Below are 18,645 nucleotides of genomic sequence, written 5' to 3' on the forward strand. Positions count from 1 at the left end.
TCATCTCCTTTTCTTATAGCAGCATGACTTTCCTGTCATGTTTTCCATGTTTTCTCCTAGTACTTGATGTTTGCAAGTCTCCTTGCTTTAAGATGTGTCGGCTGCAGGCCCAGAACACTGAATAGCTACAATTTTATTTCACTCGCTCCCTCTCCCTCCTCAGTTTGAGTGTTTAATTTGCTCCAGACTCTGCTTGAGCAATTTTTGGAGAGTACAGTTTATATTTGTGTATGCAAATAAGCTGAGCAAATATGCTAAGGAGCTCCAAAGATAGATCGGTACACTTGAAGTACATGCCAGCCCACAGTAAAATCATCCCAGGCCATTCTTTCTCAACCCTTCTACCTTCTTCATGGTTGAGTCTGTTCAGCAAATAAACAGTACTGGAAGGTACCCTCCTGCCTCCTGTATCGCTGTGAGCAGATGGATATTACTGATGTCAGCAGTGTCGTTCTGCACTGTGAGGCAGGTAACAGGGCACAGCCTTCTGCCCATGGTTGCACATAGTTATGTATTCAAATATTAGTTCTTTCATGTCCTTTTTATAGTTGAACAAGCAGTTGCGGGAGCTGTAAAAGTAACACAGCCAGCTTTCCTTTAGACTAGTGATTTATATTGGAGTCTCTGGTGTCTAATAAAATGTGTGCTTCTGAAGCTTTCTGCGTGGCTGGAGAGTTCATAAAAGCACTCTTCTCTGTGGATGCTCTGATGGCTAATAGTACAGTGGAGCTCTTGTTGTTGCCTTTTCCTTAGGGGCAGGGAAAGAGTTAGATTTTTCTTCCTGATTATCTGCCAGTGGTCATAAAACCTGCAAAAAAAAGAACCTCCAGTTTCCCTAAAACTGGTAGATCTGTCAAATTGGTTGAAATGGATTCAAACATCTCTTGAAGTATGCTAGCTTGCTTAATCTGGTTTCCCCCTTACAGGAGGGGGGAAGTGAGAGATCATTGTCATTCTGCTGGGCTCGCCTACGCTGGGGAATTGACTGGAATAGCTATTGCAGAATAAGCTTTTCAGCAGGAAGCCTTCCAGAATAGTTCCCTGCATGGACAAGCTCTTCTGGAATGAAAGTGACTTTCTTGTAGCATAATTACTTCCCTTTGGAAGGATGCTAATTATTCTGGAGTGATATTTTTTTCTGTAATGAAAACTTGCAGGTGTAATGCCTCCGGGGGGGGTGGTGGGGGTGTGATGTTTATCCAGCAGTCAGTACTCCAGACAATTTCCTGTTCTGGATGAAGGAAATAAGTCTGAAAGGATAGTTTACTACTCCAGTGCTGAACCTGCATAAGATTTGAGTAAAAAGGAACTAAGGTTTTTATGCTGCCTATAGTGTAAAGTTTTTACCTTATATGTGAAAAATAACACTTGAATATGGCTTTTCATTACTGTTTTTTAGCTCAACTCTCATGAAATGAAGCTTATATAATCAGCGTGTGTACATGTTTCCCATACCTTTTGCATCATTAGCCTATTTCTGGCACATTTAGCAGAGGACAGGAGGTCTCCAGAGTATTTAATTCCTGTGAGCTTTGGGACTTGGCTAGAGATCGATCCAATCACGTCAGCGCTAAGAGAAATGCTGCAGCGTAAGACCACCCTGATTAAACATCAGACAAAGCATCTGCATACCAGAAGGGCCAAAGATTTCCCCCATCAGAAGGAAAACTCTCCACTGCAGCCTGTACCTTCTCAAACAGCAAAGCCTATTAACACTAGATTGACAGGACTGAATTCTTGTGTTCATAAGGATTTTTTTCTTGCTATTATTTCCCTTTGACTGTGAAACATTAAATAGTTTAAGTGTTCAGCTGTTTCCTAAGCGTCACGAACCATTCTCTGTGCTACTGAAATCTAGCCAGCTCTGGGGAGGAGGCAGTATTGCCCATTTTCTATTGCTATGTGTAATCCTAGTGTGACTCACGACCCAGGCTCACTTGTGAGAGCCAGAAGGTTTTCTTCATAGTCCTCCCACTTTGGATTGTTTTCCTCAGATACCCTCAAAAGGGGAAACTACAGCAAACATCCCTAAATGGAATCAGATGGCATCTCAGGGTGGTGTAGCAGTTTCACAAGCGTGTTGCTGTGCTCGCAGCCAAAAGCAATCTCATTAGAAGGCCTTGCTAGACAATGTAATCTAAATCTTTCCCCCTCAGGTCTGCACAGCCGTAGAGGAGAATGAAAAGGAGGGGAAAAAGTCCTTGTCTGCAGGGGTCTGCTTTGTGTTGCCAGATAGAGAGATTTGCTTGTGTCTGATTTCACTTATACTGCTATGTCTAGAAAGAGGCGGCACCTTTAGCCACATCTGACCTGTTCGTCTGTATTATCTTAGTCAACAAAGAGAAGAATAGTTGAGGCAAGTTCTCCTCCCTGATTTTCAGTGTCTGCTTGGGGACATAGATGGGATGCATTGTTCTCTGAAAGCACCTGTTTCTTTTGGTTAACTATCTGAGGTATCTGGATAAAAAGTTCAAATGCAGACCTTTTCCTGGTCAAAGTCTATGCTTGGGCAAATAGATCCCACAGTTTCTGCAGCCTGTTTAGCCACAATAGGTCCCAAGATCTTTGCTTGCTCCTCGCACTCACTTAGACTAAGCTAATGAGTGAGATCATCTCCACCATGGATAACAACCAGAGATCAAAATGCAGTTCATTTGGGGTAAATGGAGCTGGTAATGAATTGAAAAAGTTAGAATGCCATAGGGAAACAGGGCTCAGAAGAGAAGTTTTGGAACATGAAGCTGAGGAAACCAGCATCTCAAAATTGTCCCTCTAGGCAGATGCTTAACTTTGTCTGCTGAGGGGAATATACCTTCCACAGGGAGCCCTGAAAAGGGACAGGTTGGAGATGGATACATTCCTGTATTTAGGAAGCTTGGGCTTCCTAGAAAACTGGCCTTTGAGCAGAATATGGATCCTTACAGCAGTCACCCTGCAGGGTAATGTACTGAGGGTGAGAGCACAAGATTTTTGTCGCACTGAGACATGGGGAAATAGACCATGCCAGGGGGACAGCACAGCCATCTAAGTGGTAAAGCATGCAGATGATATCTGGAAGGCTACAAGGGTATATGGGGGCCAGTTCCCTATGTCATGTTGACCCAGAGTTGTCAACATGAATGGCTGTGGATAAAAGGCTTGCTTTTGGGGTTTTATTGCTCTCCTCAGTATAATTTAAGCAGTGTGGAACAATGTGGGGTCAGTGATGAGGGGCAGCACTGAGGCTGAGTTCCCCAAGGTCCCCCCTGAGAACATAACCCCTGACTCCAAGGAGAGTGGGCGGATGGTCCCCCTTGGCCTGTGCTGGCTGCTGACCTGGTGCCGGGTGGGCTATGGAAAAGAACTGCTTAAAGCAATCAGAGCAAAGCTGTGTGCAGCTCTGAAGCTTGCTGCCTGCCCTTGCTCCTTCCGGGAACAGTGACAGGCAAGCGCCTGCCTCTGGAAAGCCTGGCACACGCCGCAGGCTCTGGGATGTGTTCCCAGATCTGGGCACAGCAGGGATTTTGCATGTGTCAACATTAGAAAGCAAAAGCCAGGAGCAGGGAAATATTGAAGAATCTCTTGCCCAGCCCAGCTTTTGTGTTTTTTATTTGTCAACACTTATTCTTGTTTCCTGACACAAAGCAGAAACATTTGGTCAGTGTTTTGGCTCATATTCTTATTAGACTCAGATGGGCAATGTCATTCGTAGTGACGTTCCTAGTTTTTCTAGCTGTTTGTGCCTGTGTGCTCTGACACTGAACGCAGTTGTGAAAAGTTTGTTGCAGCCCCTGCTCTGAGTGGTGGGTAACAGCCTTCTGCTGCTGCTCCTTAAGGGAGCTGTTCTGCTAGTTCACGCAGCAAAGGGTTGCTCTTTGGTACAGGGGATGTTATAAAAGCTTTCTGCAAGAAGTTGCTCCACTTCTGAAATGTTTTTAATCCTGCTTAATGGGATGATAGTTCACCGAGTTGAACAGAAGTAAAAATTTGCCTGAGCTTCTGCTTGGTTGTCCCAGTCTTAGTGCGAGCATTAACTGTAATGCAATTACCCACACTATTATGGTCTGATAAATTGGTGGCCAAACCAAAGATTAGGAAAGATTCAGGTATGGTTACTCAGTTTTTATTTTTTCTGATTGGCTTCTGGCCCCTGTGGAAGACAGGGCAGTGGACAAGAGGGAACTTGAGTCTGACCCAACACAGTTGCTATTAAACCTGCAGTTAGGGCATTACATTCACCCTTGCTATTACTTCTTGGACTGATAATCAAAGAGGTCTTGTGTTTTGTATTTAATATTAAGTAATGAAGCCTAGCCTTCTGTGACTTTCCACTGCTGCTGCTATGCTAATTTCAGCTGCTTTATTCTTAGTGGTGTAGGTGAGGTCAGAATTGCTGCTGTGGTGTTTTAGGTGGTGCCTCTCAGTAATGAGACCCAGAGCTGGTGTTTCAGCTGTGCGCCTAGGTGCTTGAGCTGGCTTTATTGTTTTGTGTCAAGTATTCTTCTGCTGTTATGTTCTTGGCATCTTTGTGGTATGTGTCCGTAATAAGATTAAAAAGCCTGGTTTATAGAAAGAAAGGATTAACCATGTGGATAAAATCAAGGAGCCTTGCTTCTGCTCTAAAGGCAGAAGCAGAGACTTATTCCAATTTATAGTGGCAAAGATTTGTCCCAGATACTGTGAGTCATGTCATCGCTTTGTTTCCACTTCCGCGGGCATCTTCTGACCTTGAGCAAAGGTACTTCCCTGAGCTTCAGTGTCTCTGTCCTTGAATGGGTCCCTCTACACCTGTCAAAGCATAGGGTTCAGCCTAATTCATTAAAGTTCATAGCATGCTTTGAGAGCCCTGCATGGCAGTTGCAGCTAGAATAAACAAGCCGTATAACACTATATTTGAACTCCTCTGAGAAGAGCACTGAGACAACAGCCAAGCCTCCAAGAGGCTGGCAACATCAGAATTGAGATTGCCTTAAATAACTTAAATTCTTCCTGCTTAGGCCTGTACTTTGTGATGCCATCTTTAAACACATATGGTTTGCTCTATGGAACGTGTGCCTCTTTTTGCACCCGAAAACTGATGGTACTAGCTGCATGGTTGTTCTTAAGCATTTGTTTTACTCTTGCCACTAAATGATTGTCCACATGCATTATTTACGACACCACCTCTAATCCTTGCACTGACTACACAACACTGACTTTCAGCAAGAGCTTCTCCATGATGCAGTTGTCAAAATATGAGCGCTCTGCAAATGTTAATGAGTTTATATTTGCAGATCTCTATTTTTAATGAATTGTTAATTGTTCTTTAATGAATTCCAATACTTCAATGGATCTCTATTTGTATCAATGTTGAGACCATTGCAACAAATCTGCCAAAATATTTTTTATTTCTTGCTGTAGGTAAGGAATGTGCTTTTCTCCTCTAAAATAACAGCCTACCTTCCTTTTCAGAAGCAGCAAGCTTACTTCAAAAGAAACTTTCCCCCAGAGACTTAATCTAGGAGACAGGCCCCAAGCATGGAGAATTTTAGCTGAATGTATTAACATGCGGCAAAAGTAATAAACTGAAGACAGGGTCATAAAACAAAGTGCTGGGCAGCTTACCTGCATGCCTTTTCTGCATTGCCTATGGTAAACCTCTCAGTGGAAGGCTAGATCCTGATCTGGCCTGAAAACAAAATGAGAAGCAAAGAGTGGAGGTGGAGCTTCTCTCAGGTTCGTGGTCAATGGATAAAACCCACCAAAGCAACAGAGTATGTGCTTTTACATCAACGTATGTTTAAAGAATTGATTCCTTCTGGCAGACTCTTGCAGAAGCCTCGCAGCACATGTGAGCTGATGCTGTCAAGGGAAATTGGAAGCTCACTGTTGTTTGACAGGTATATTATTCCAGCTGCCCTCGATTTATTTACAAAACAAGGAGCTGAGATCCCTGAAGTGAGGCAAGTCAGAACTGCAGAGCTGCAAGAGGCCTGGTTTTTAGCCCGTCAGAGCTGGCCTCAATTTGCTTGACATTTGAAATGGATGAAGGAGGAGGAAGGAAAAATCTGTTGCTTCACAACCTGTTCTCTCAAGGAGACAGACTTAAATTTAAAATACCAGGAGTGAAAGAAATGAAGTTTACTTTTCCTGGCTGTGGGAAGGGGGATGGACCTGGGGCAATGGCTCTGCTGCACCTTCCCCTCCCACGTGCTCTGCTGTCAGACAGAGCCTTGCACTGAAGTACAGGTGTGAGCTCGCAGGTGAGAACTGACTCCCAGGCTTTGACTGCAGGGAGAGCCTTGGCCTCAGCATCCCTCTGTCTCCTGCTTGCTAGTCGACATGAGGCCTTGTAGGGCTTTGGCTGCCTGGGGCCCAAGCAGAGGCGGGAGCAATCCTGACTAGAGGAAGGGAGACAGTCACCGGTGTCATGTTTGCCCTGAGACCATGGACTGAGTGCTGGTCACATCCTTGTGGTCAGGGCCTTGGATTTATACATTCAGCCTGGTCTGTCCTTCATTTTCCTTTTCAAGTTCTCCAGTGTCAGTTTCCAATCTCCCTTATTTCCTTTACTTATTGCTGGTCCATCTTTACCCATGTGACAGGTTTTGTAACGTTCCTTGGAGAGATTCTTCCTCCCTTCTCATCAAGGGAGGCCAGAAACATTAGTCTGTCCTATCTATGATCAGGTGATGTGAACACCTATCTTTATTCCTACTGCATAGCTGTTTGTGTTAGTTTTCAGACAGATGAAGCTTAAATTGGTTTAAACAGTGGACTGGAGCCTGCCTGCTTGAGGGAACTTCATTGTAGCCTTGAAGAATTACCTATGCAGTGAGGTGCAGTTGTCTGGTTACCTAGAAGTTTTTCCTCTGCGTTTCCAGAGACAAGTATTGCCAACTCTGATCATATTTGACATGAAAATTTTAAAAACTACACCTCTCAACCTTAACTGTCTTTCTGGAGGCCAGAACTCCACTAGAGCAGAGGAGGGTGTTACCTGAAGGACCGGTCCTCCAGTTAATGCTTTCAGCTACACTGAGAAATTCCTGTCCCTGCCACAAGACTTCCTGGGTGACATCTGCATCATTTCTTCCTATATACGAAACATGCGGCAATCCTTGCTTGCTTGTTCAGGCTACAAAACCCGTTAGAATAGCTGTGTATAGCTAGGTACTAGTCCACCCAGCATAGCCAAGCTTCGTTTTCAGGTGGGCAATGCATGTCTTTTGGCAATACAAATAATGCTTCCGGATGCCATTCACTTGGCTTCTCTTGTGGCATGGGTGTTTCTCCCTCTCTCCCCACTCCTTCCTGAAAGATCAACAGCAGAGCCTTAATATCAGCTTGCTTGTCCTCAGCAAACTCCCTGCAGGGTGAGGTGTTTGGATTCATCGAGCTCTTTGTAGTGGAACTGTCTTCTGGGGTGAGGATGGTGCAGCAGACAATGTCATTCTCGTTTCCCTTACAAACTTGACACGAGAACCTAGGGGCTTTCCCTTTGATTCAGGATGCTTTGAATGGGGTTGTTCAGAGCGTGGTTATGTTCTGTGCACTGTATGTGAATGCACAGGCCAAGTAGGACTGAGAATACACATATATGGCAGTACCTTGTAATGGGAGACAAGCTCTGGCATGTGTATTTACCTGTGTGTGCTTTTTACTGAAGGCAGCTTTCCTATATAAGTGCTTGCATGCACAGGAACCCTTCTCACAGTGGTGAGAGACAGTCCTCAGAGAATCTAGGATGATTGAATGAGATTCGCTTGTGTGTTCCTGGAGAGTTGAAATGGGAATCAGCTCTGACTTTGTAGCATACTCAGCTCAGGCTTCCTGTCTTGAAACTCCAATGCAAAATTCATCAGGCTATAGAAAACTACAGAGACATCCTGGGAAGCAGAGATTGTCCTGTCTTGAGAGGTGAGGCACAAATATGCTTGGGAAGAATGCCTAAAAAAGGGAGCTCTCATTGGGCAGTGTCAGCTGGCGGGGCTGGTGTTACAGGTGAGCTTCAGCACAGGTGTGTGGTGCTGAGGGTCCGTGTGAACAGCACTCAAGTCATATTTCCCTGTCCATCTACACCCAGGGAGCATGGGAATCTTTCAAGCTCTAGCTATACATCGACAGCGGACTTTGTCCTGAGGGGCTTGATTTCAAGGGCTTGCAGTGTCCTGGGGATGGAGGCAGCCTGCCTTCATCTTGGGACGAGTTGGTTATCAGCCCTTTTTCGCAGAGGCAGAGAGTGTGAGCGACTGGCTCAAAGGTATTCCGGAGCCCTGGCTGTAGCCTGTGTCAGCGGACTCCCCTGCCCCCCAAAAACAAGGAGAGGTGAAGGCAGTGTGTATATGTGGCTGGCCAACAGGATGAGATGTTTTGTCCAAACATGTGAAAAGCCTTGCTGTTTTTTGGCAGTGATTAGATGAAAGTACACATACAAAGAGAGACCTGATCTCAACCCTGTAGGCAGCACAGTATGGTTTGAGATGAGAGAATGGAAGAAAAAAATCATCACTGAAGTTATGAATTCACTGTGCCCTTAGGTTTTAGGGTTTTCTTGTACTGTGTAGCAATCTTCTATAGTGTATAGAAACCACTTTGCCTAAGACAACAATGCAGCCGTTATCTGACAAAGGGGTGGTGGTGGTGGGGAACCTGGCATGCAGAAGTAGCTGCAGGTTCATGTGTTCTCGTCTCCAGTGGGATCATCTCAAAGCTAATATCTCGCAAGGGAATACCGCTCAAGAGCCCCGGAGTTGAAAGCTGCCAAGCAGAGTGTTTACATGTTTCCTGTTCAGCCCTGCTGGCCTTCCTGAGGAAACGCTCATTTAGTGCTGTGTGTGCGAAAGTGAACAGCTCTGCTCTCTGCTGATGGGGGAACACCTCTGGAAGAGGCACCTCCAGCTCTCGTTTGAAGCCAATGGGTGTTGGAATTGTTTGTTACCTCTCAGGATCAGCTTGTGTGGGAACATAATGTGTTTGTGCTGTGTATTAAAAGAAAATATTGGGGAATTGGCCTTGTGTGCCTTCACCTGACAGAATGGAGGTATTTAATCTTTGTAGATAGGTGTAAGAAGTAAGCTGAGGGGAACCTGAAAGTTGGGGGCTCAGGATTCCTGGGTTTTCCTGGCTACTGGTGTTGGCTGCACCTCACCATGCTGACTAGAATATGTTCGGGGTGCAGGTTAAATGCGGGCATGCAGCTCTAGTCCCGTGGGCTGCTGAAGATCGGGGAGGCTGCTGAGACCCGCAGCTTTTCAGAGCAGCACAGCACTGCACCTGCCTTTGTACGGTCAAAGATGTTATAGCCTCAACCCCTTTGACGGCTACCCTGTACATGTGAATCCAAGATGCTCAACAAGTGCTTCCTGAGATATTGTCTTGAAAGTACTCAGTGGCACCTCAGGCAAGCTGGAAATACAGGGCATTTCCCAGGTGGGAAGCAGGCTCTCAGCCTGTCCTCATCGCTGATACTTATTGGAGCTTTGCAGGCCTGCACATACTCCTGGATGCTAACTTGGGATCTGAAACCATGTTTCTTTTTTCCCCCACTTTCTCCCTGTTCACCTTTCTCTCCTTGTTCTCTCCTTGCTCACCTTTAAAATCTCCTTAGAGAACAGAACAGGCATAAAGGCAGCACAGAAGGGCAAGAGATTATAGCAACCTTGGTGTCAAAAATAGCAGCCTGAGAGATTCTTCCTCCGGCTGCTTTAAGCTAAGTCATGATCATAGGTTGCTGTCCTCTAATTTACAATGCAGTGTCCTTCCCTGCGCCGCCTCTACCACCCTCGCTGGCTTCAGGGTGCAGTCCCTTTCTCTCATGTCACACATCACAGGCGGCAAGTGCTAAGGCTGCAGAGTCCAGAGCTGACAGATCAAATGCCCCTTAATGAATGTGAAACCAGTGGCTTCATTAGTCATAGCCATATGTGTCTTTAAAAAGCTGCCTTACAGCAGGAGGCTGTGGGGGAGGAGGGAGCACTGGGAAATGGCTGATGGTGGAAAGCGGAGAGGTTCATGCTTGGTGTCTGCCTGCCCAGCTCAGCCCCTCACCAGAGCTGCAGAGCAGTTCCTGCTGCAAACGAAGCTTGTCAGCTTTATTTGGTTGTATTTATTCAGGTATAGCTGGTGGTTGCTGCCTTGAACCTAGGATTGAACACATCCCTCCTTCACTGCCCCGTCTTGCATGCCTCCTTATATCTTCGGGACGAATTGTGTCGAAACTTAATCAGGACATGTCCCATCTTTACAGAGAGGCTGAGCCAAAAGGTCAATCTGTAGAGACTCAGGTGCTGGAAGAGGCAGACGGCAAATTTCTTTTGTTTCTGTGTGCGAGTCTATTGATGCTGACTTGCACAGAGGGCACCCCAGATCTTGGGACAGCATGGGGGGATGTGGCTATGCAATGGGGAGATACAGGGCAGGATCGCTTGGCTCGTTCATCCTCTTGTGTGCCTTTGGCAAATACTTGCCATCAATCCCAATTCCCAGAAAGGGATTTTAAGCCTGAGGATTTCTTTGCCCTGTTAACCTCCTTAATAGCTGTCCCCTACAAACATAGGGGGAGTGCTCTGTGGCAGAGCGTGATACTGTTCTGTGCCCTTAGTGTCCCTGCGGACAGCATGCAGAGGATCTGTAAACAAATGGAGCTGCTATGCAGTACATGTCCTCATCTAATGCTCCTAGGATTAAGGCTGTCTACTCTCTCCAGACTGCTGTCTTGTCCAGGCTTCCCACTTGCTTCCTTGAATGAAGGTGATCTGAAGACAGCAGGGAACTGTTTCCCAGCTGGCTGGGTCTCAGTGCCTTGGAAACAAGCTCCAAGAAAACTGTGCTGATTTGCAGTGTGGCCCTGCCACCAGAATCGCAATGCCAGAAAACTGATTCCTATTTTTTTCTGTGGATTCTGATCATTCACTGGTTTCCTCAAGATATAGCATGGGAGTCATCCTAGTAACCTTGAAAATGTGCAAGGAACTGTGCAGCTGGGGAAGGCTTTATTTTTGCTGAATACCTTGAGTAGGCAGCCCTGGAAAAGCCCAGAGAATGAGTGCACTGAGGAGACTTTGTTCCTCTGACTGCTCAGCGCTGGCTGGAGGTCTGTTGACCATGACAACTGCTGTGAGAGCTCTGAGGATGAGGAAAGGATGACAGGCTGTCAAAGTGCACATCTTCCTATGTATGCCATACTCAGTCTGGGAGGAACGAAAAAGGCTGGCACCACCAGAAGGATGAGGCTGTGAGAGGTCCTGCAAGGGTTCAAAGCCTCCTTGCTGGACACTACTTAGCACTGAGCAAAGTCATGCCTGTGCCTCTTTGCAGGTAGAAGAACAGTACTAGCAGACCAGAGCATTTCTGCATCCTACACTCCCAGGTGGCTTGGGGTGTAGTGGGGATTGACTGACACTGATAGATATTTCATTTTAAGGTGGTGAATGCTGTAGGCTGATCAATACTTTAATCAACATTGCATGCATCACAGTAGCTTTGCCACTTGCCTCAGCTGGGAAGAAAAGAGAGCAAGAGATTAACTGGAGTGCTTAGAACTCCACTTTATGAATAATTAAATCAATGGGCAAGGGAGGGGCCTGAACCACAAGTGAGAAGTGAAGGTAGAGATGGGGAAAGGAGCAGGGAACACCACCAGACCAAGTCTTTCAAGCTCAAAAGGACCCCAGCAGCTTTCATGTTGGAGTGTGTGGTATAGCTGTTCCTGATCTGAAGGGAGCTGAGAAACACCAGGTTGAGCTGATTGGTGCAGGTTGTGCCCACTGGATTATTTATGTCCCCCCCCTCCCCTTTTGCAGAGCTTTCTTTTAACTTGTGTTAGAAGCTCGCTCAGAATGCCAGCCACGCTGCTGGCAGCAGTGGCAGGGAGCTCTTCCTTTGAATTGTAATGAAAGTCCTGGGAGCGCTGTGGCTTTCTGTATGCTTTTACTTTTCTTTAAATAAAGAGGACTTATCTCTGTCCACAATGTTCCAGACACAGATGAGATCTAACAGGGAATGTGAGGTTCATATGGTCCCAGGGCTCCTGGAGATCAATTTGACAGCAACTTCAAATGCCCAATAGCGAGACTTTTTGAAGCGGCTCAGGCTTGCATACACACATTCAAAAAGAAATATCTTTGGGCCTGTGATGTTTGAGGAAGTAAAGGAAACTTTTGGACCTAGAGGTTGGCAAGGTCACCTTGTTTTTTAGAGATAAGGTTAAATGAGTGAGAAGAACCATGTGGAGCTAGGGGGAAGAGTGTTCTACCTGTACCACAGGAAGAAGTGCTCTTATCTGGAGAGATTCAGAAATTGTTTTATGATGTATATAAAAATGAGGGTAAAACAGACCTACCAGAACTGATAGGATTCTGATCAATCAAGAGAGAAATTTTAAATTGCAGATGCCATTGATATTGATGGTTACAGGAAAACAGTTTGTAGATTGGCCAGAACAGATGTGAGATCAACCAAGTCTTTTGAATTGCTCACCCCCCTCCCCCAGTGATGTCTTGTATTTCCGAGCCAATGTGAGTTTGGAAGTGGCATGTTGGAGCTGAAAGAACCGTACTGCCTGCTTCAGCCACATAAGCCATCAGATCGCCTTCAATGCTCATTCAGCCTGATTTGCCTCCAGTATTACATCTTATTTCTGCGTAGCTCTTCCTCAATATAATTTCCTCTGCCCCCAAAAACATGTTAGCTTCCAATTAGGTTCTTATGCCTTGGAGAACATCCAGATAAAATTACTTTACTTCCTGTTTCACTTGTCATACAGGGAAGATGAAAATTTCTTTTAAAAGCCTCATGTAAATGTTCAGCTTTTGCTGCTGTTCAATAAAGTTGATCATTTTATTTGGGAAGCATCTATGCAATTTTCCTTGTCACTAGCTTAAAGATTGTATCTTAGTAAATGCAACCATTTTTTCCACTCATTTACACTGCAAACAAAAGAAGGAAAAAAGTCTGATATTGTCTCCTCAACAAATACATTAGTAGCTTATATAAAATTGCTGAGAGCCAGCCCAGAATAGACACCACCAATGCATTTCTGCAAGTTCCTGTTCCATCTGTGTCTCAGTTAGCATAGTGATTGCAGTGCTGGGGAATGTCTTTCCACCCCATTACATTTCCCAGTGAAATATGTGGGAATTATGATGTTAGTAGGAAGCCATCAGGACATAAAACAGTGAAATATTAACTTTCCTATTCAACCCAGTAATGGCTGTTATGCTTTGTATTATAACACATTAAGATGAAGTTCCTGAATAAGAAATAAATAAATAAAAATCCCAGGCTCCCATCTAGGCAGTGTTGCACATAAATGGCACACATGTTAGATGATAAAATTGGAAAGCTGGGGAAAAATATAATATATTCACAGTTTAGATGACAGTGAATATAAAGACAGACTGAGCTTAAGTGGAAGTTGCAAAATATCCCTGAGAAGTCTTATTCCCTCCAGATTGCTACAAGTTATACTGGTAAATATAAATTTGGAACAGAAAAAAATGAAAAGCAAAACCTTATGGATCCACAGGCTAAATGCACCTCTGTGTAATGCCATTCAGTTTGCCAAGTTTATGGAAAGGCTGAATATTTGTCATTACTCTTAACAGCCTACTTTGCTGTGCATAACTAGAACTGGTCCCTGGCTCAGCGTGATGGCTCACCACAGATATCTTCAGACATGTAAGACATGGGACTAGGGAAAGGTCTATTCACAGCGGAGCTGTTGTATGACCACGATAGGACACTTGACTTTTACTTCTGCTGCAATTGCTTTGCTTTCTGTTTAGAGGCAAATTGCCTCCTAACACACCTATTGTGGTAGGCTCTGGTCTCTTCTGTCACCTGTGGACACAGAGGCCTCTTGAGAGACCAGGAATTCAGACTTAGGACACGAAGGATAAATGGGGCATTCATTCACTGCTTTTCCTGCAGTATCTGCTCACTTTTGTATTACCTATATCTGCACCAAACAACAGCTTTGGGTACATAAGAGGTGAAGATAATCAGGAAATAACCATCCAACACCTCCCCCTCAAGAAAGCTAAATGTGCCTTCAGCATGGTACTGCTGGTTTCAATGAGCTTGAGTGAAAAGGATAAATGCTGGGGTATTATCCCTAATTGTCTCATTCTGCTATTTAGTCTTAGGTTATCTGTATAGCAAGGATCTTTGGTGTTCTTTAGTATTAATTTCCTTGGTAAAGAACTTCTGTTTTCTGCTCCTGAAAGAGAAGGCTTGAGGCTGGATTTGCAAAGATAGCATGGTTATCAGATTTCATCAGGAATTGTATGCATAAGTATCTTTAAATGGTTCTCACCAAAGATCAGCTAACTGAACAATCTAGAGATTTCAAGGACCAGGGAAAGAAACAGGTGATGAACATAATGTGGCTGGTAACATTTAGGATTCAAAATGATCTTCAATTAGCCAGTGGGATACCAGGTGTTCTGAAGTAGCTAGATGAAAAATTATGTACAAATGAAAAGCATGCAGTAACATCAGAGGGTATATTTTTTTTCTTGTTTGCTAGGGTCAGAACTTTGTCTCAGAGCTTACACCTCTAGTGAGGACGCAAAAGAGATAGACTTTCTTAATGGGAATACTCAGCAGGGATTTCTCTTTGGGAGAAGAGTAGTGTAGTTTAGTGTATCTTACTCTGCTTCAGTTGTTATCTAGTAACTTAAATTCTGGAAAGGCTGTGTTTTACTGGGGAGGAGCATGAATGCTCAGTGGACAATCCATCCTATGTTTTCATTTTAGAAGGAAAGATTTTTAGGCAAATTTCAACAGGATACTTAGTCACCTGTTAAGACTTGCATTTTTCTACTTTGGTTCTTGGAATTTGGTGGCTCTGCAGAAGTAACAGATCATGCATGGGACTTGAGTGAAGATGCATAAATCCTCCTGCTCCACAGAACTAGCAGCTGACACTGCCCTGTCTCTTTCTGGGACTAAAAGGACCTCTATCTTTTGCTTTCAAAATACTTTAGTCTTCTGCTTTCCAAGTACCTCTTTCTTCAGCTTTCAACAGTAGAGCAGGGGCTTGCTAGGAAGTTCATTGTGTAGGGGAGGGGAGAAGGGAGATGGCACCTAGCTCATTTATTTTATTTTCTTATCAGTTCAGACTAGCTCACCGCATGCTCTCTGGAGCTGTTACCTCTGTCTCTGGTCTTGCTGCTGGTGGAAGAAATGAACAGAGGTGGCTAATAGCAGAGTTCTGTGCTGGAGCACCTGAGCGCTTTCCTTGCTGCCAGTTGTTCTGCTCATCTCTGACCCAGACAGTAAACAAATTTCAGATCATGGCAGTAATGGGCTGATATGCAGCAGTCTCTCCACTGGAGTTAAGGAAACTTGCTGCTTTGGCCTTTCATCTAAGTGCTCTTGATAGACAGCACTTGAAAAATTGTGGGTACCTCCTGCTGCAAGGTAGTCGAGGAAGCTATCTGTCTCGCAAGCTGGTAGGAGGGAAGGAGAGCCCCAGTCCCTGGCTTTAATGCAAGTAAGCCCTGATAAACAATTACATAGGGGAATAGGGGAATTATTTCAGACAACAGATGACTCTGACATGAAGAAGGCAAAAGGCCTTTCTAAAAGTTAGTAACAGGCCCCTTGTTGGCTTCCAACACATTAGTAAGCCCCTCTAGACTGCCTGTGTCTTGCTTTGTGCAAATATCCTGCCTCTATGAGACCCCCCTCCTGAGGAGAGGGTTGTCCAGCATGGTCCTGACTGACCTTGTCCTAACGTGAGACCTGTTTCCCAGAAAAACAAAGTAGAAACTCTTTTTCAAGGCTTGTATGCTACCCTTCGAAACAGTAGCCTCACTTAGGCTTAACAGCAAATCCCGTTTCCCTGTTCTAGAGTATATTGCCAAACATGCGGTCCTTGGAATTTAAACTACTTATGGGGGCAATAAATGAATTGGCTTCTCTCAGGAAACTACTGCTTTTGATAGCTATTCAGTTCCAAATCTTACCCTCCTGTTCTTGTGTCCTCTGCTAAATATATTGAGTAAAAATTCCTGTTGAATCAACAGAAATGATGTAAGCATATCACTCACTTTGTCCTATGACTGCATTTCTACCTGCTTGTTTATTCATCTTGCTGCTTCTAGCTCAAACAACGCACATAAAGCACGTTCAGGTTTGTCACGTAGCGCACAGGCACCACAGCTATATTCGGCTGTGCGTGCAGTCCTCTAAGCCTGTCATCTCTCGTGTGTTCTTTTGATGGCAGCCCTCAGATGACCTGTCTGCACATGGTTGTCTGATAAAACAGCAAGGTATGTCTCTTGTTCAGGCATACCTTCCTGTGGACAAACTGTCCTTTCCTCCTAGAGCTAGGATTCCTGGGATACGGATAATTAGCAGTAAGTAAAGGGAGTACAAATAATAGAATTGATCTAGACCCGTCTCTCTTTCTGGGTTAGTGTTTTGGCTTTTTTCCTTATCAATATTCCATCTGTAAATGCTGGAAGCGAAAAGTTCTTGGGTCTATCTGGTAGCAGTAATAAAACAGTTAGCTTTTTTCAGCCTTCTTCTAAATCCCAGTCTCTGCAGGCACAGAACACTTCACTGATGTTCCTATTAAAGGGAAAGCATGGTTCTTCAAATTCAAGGATGACTGCTCTTACTAGCTGCAACCCACCTCTGTTTTCCTTCCCCTCAGTTGTTTCTTCCTTTCCAACCTTCTCCAACCACGACGTGTCAGAGGGACATGAGAATGCTGCTCAGGGCTCCTTAACCCATCTAAGGACAAAGCAAAGAGCAAGCAGGGCTATAATTTACAGGTCAGTCTGAACAGATTTACCTACAAAGTACAGTGACCTGTGCAGCATTTATATTGGCAAATCTCTGCTTTTACTTTCCCTAATGAGAACACAAAACTAATGAACTACATATTCCTCTGGCCTCCAAGTAGGCTATTGAAATGATAAGACTTTTCTTTTAGTGTGCCATGTCATTTTCTGTTCTCCCTTTCTCTCATTTAAATGTTGGAGGAAAGACATTCTCAGAGTAGAAGCCCAGGATGGCACAGTGGGTGTCATGTGTTGGTCCTTTTATGGATGGCAAAAGGTGAATTGCTCGGTAGCTCAGTGGAACAACTGAGAAATGGGGACAGCCTCTGCCTTCACCTCAAAGAGCAGCTGGTGCAGGTGGATATTGTTTCTGCAGGTCAGGTACCAGGGTTTTTGAGGGGACTAAACAGTTAATCTTGAAAGCTTGTACTAATGAAGAGTGCCTTTTATTCAGTGCTGGGAGCAGTGAGGTCTGTGATCTCTCTTCCTTTCAGAGAAGCATTTTGTAATATCCATCCTGTTGCTGAGAAATCAGTTTGTTAAAAGCAGCCATGAAGATGCTGCTTAAACTAAGAGCATCATCCATAATTTCATTTCAGGCCTTTCTAGGGCATGCTTTGTTCACATTATGCTACGCAATCCATTTTTATTTGGAGGCTTTGAGGAGGGGAACAATAGGAAACAAATACAGCTATAGAAAAGTGCAGACAAAAGCTACGTTACAAGCCCTTGATCGAGCAATACAGGGTCCACCAGACTGGTCAATGACCAAAACCTCCTGGGTAATGAGTCCCACACAGCAATAGCAATGAGGAATAGTATGTTTTGGAAGTAAGCAGTCGGTATATACTGAACAAGAAACTATTTTACATGCATTTTGTCTGCTGTTAAGGACACTATCTGCTTCTCTGCCTTTATACTATCCCTATTAATATTGATTAGTCCATTATGTAGCCGAAAAAGTGATTATAGTGTGTGGAGCTCTCATTTCCCCGAGGGAAAGAATTCTGTCCTGAAATCACTGCATCTACAAGCACTGAGTTGCCTTTGACAAGCGGTAACTTATGACAGAACTTGGAAGTCTGGCTGAAAACAAATTATAAATATATGCTTGGGAAGTAGTTCTGGTAAATAATCACCAAGCGTTTGAGTTTTCACTGTTCTTTCCATTCTTCTCATGTAATCAGTAATGGAGACAGCCTCGATCAGCCAGGGAAGAAGTGTGTGATGGAGAGGGTGCCAAATGGCTTTGGGGAGGAGCCACAGCTCCTCCTTCCCCTGAATTACCCAGCTAGGTGGGATCCTTTGGGGGAAGGGGTGGGGGATGCCGCAAGGACGGCTTTGGCAAGGCTTAGGGAGATAGCAGCTTCACGGTTGTGGGAGACTTTCCACAAGTGAGGCCAGGAGTTGTCTGGAAAAGTTCAGGTGTTGGGCAGAGAGCTGTATTTCCTCTGACAGGCAATGCTGAGCTATAGACACAAGTTTTCTCCTGGGTCCCAGGTGTCCTAGTTTCTGGATGGTGGGAGGCTGGATGGCAGCAGACTGCGTGATGCTGCCGTGACCCCACCAGGAAGGGAGTGTGCTGAGGACGCTAGGGAGAAACAGGGTACTGCAGATGCAGCTGGCAGGATAACAGCTTTGTGTGGAGTTGTACATCAGATGTTCAAAAGCACAGCTGTTGTTCTCCACCCACCATAGACCCTCTGTCCTCATACTTTCTGGGTCAGATAGATGGCTTGCATTTGACAGCCATACCCTTAGATTCTGGTTAAACCAGACACGGGATGCATGCTTCCCTCTCCTCTTCAGAATTGAAGAGCTATTAGTATTTATCACTATTATTTTGTCTTTCTAACTTTCCTTTACAAACATCACAAATCTTTTCCATTCC

The sequence above is a fragment of the Struthio camelus genome, chromosome 22 (assembly GCF_040807025.1).
Source record: "Struthio camelus isolate bStrCam1 chromosome 22, bStrCam1.hap1, whole genome shotgun sequence".
NCBI lineage: Eukaryota > Metazoa > Chordata > Aves > Struthioniformes > Struthionidae > Struthio > Struthio camelus.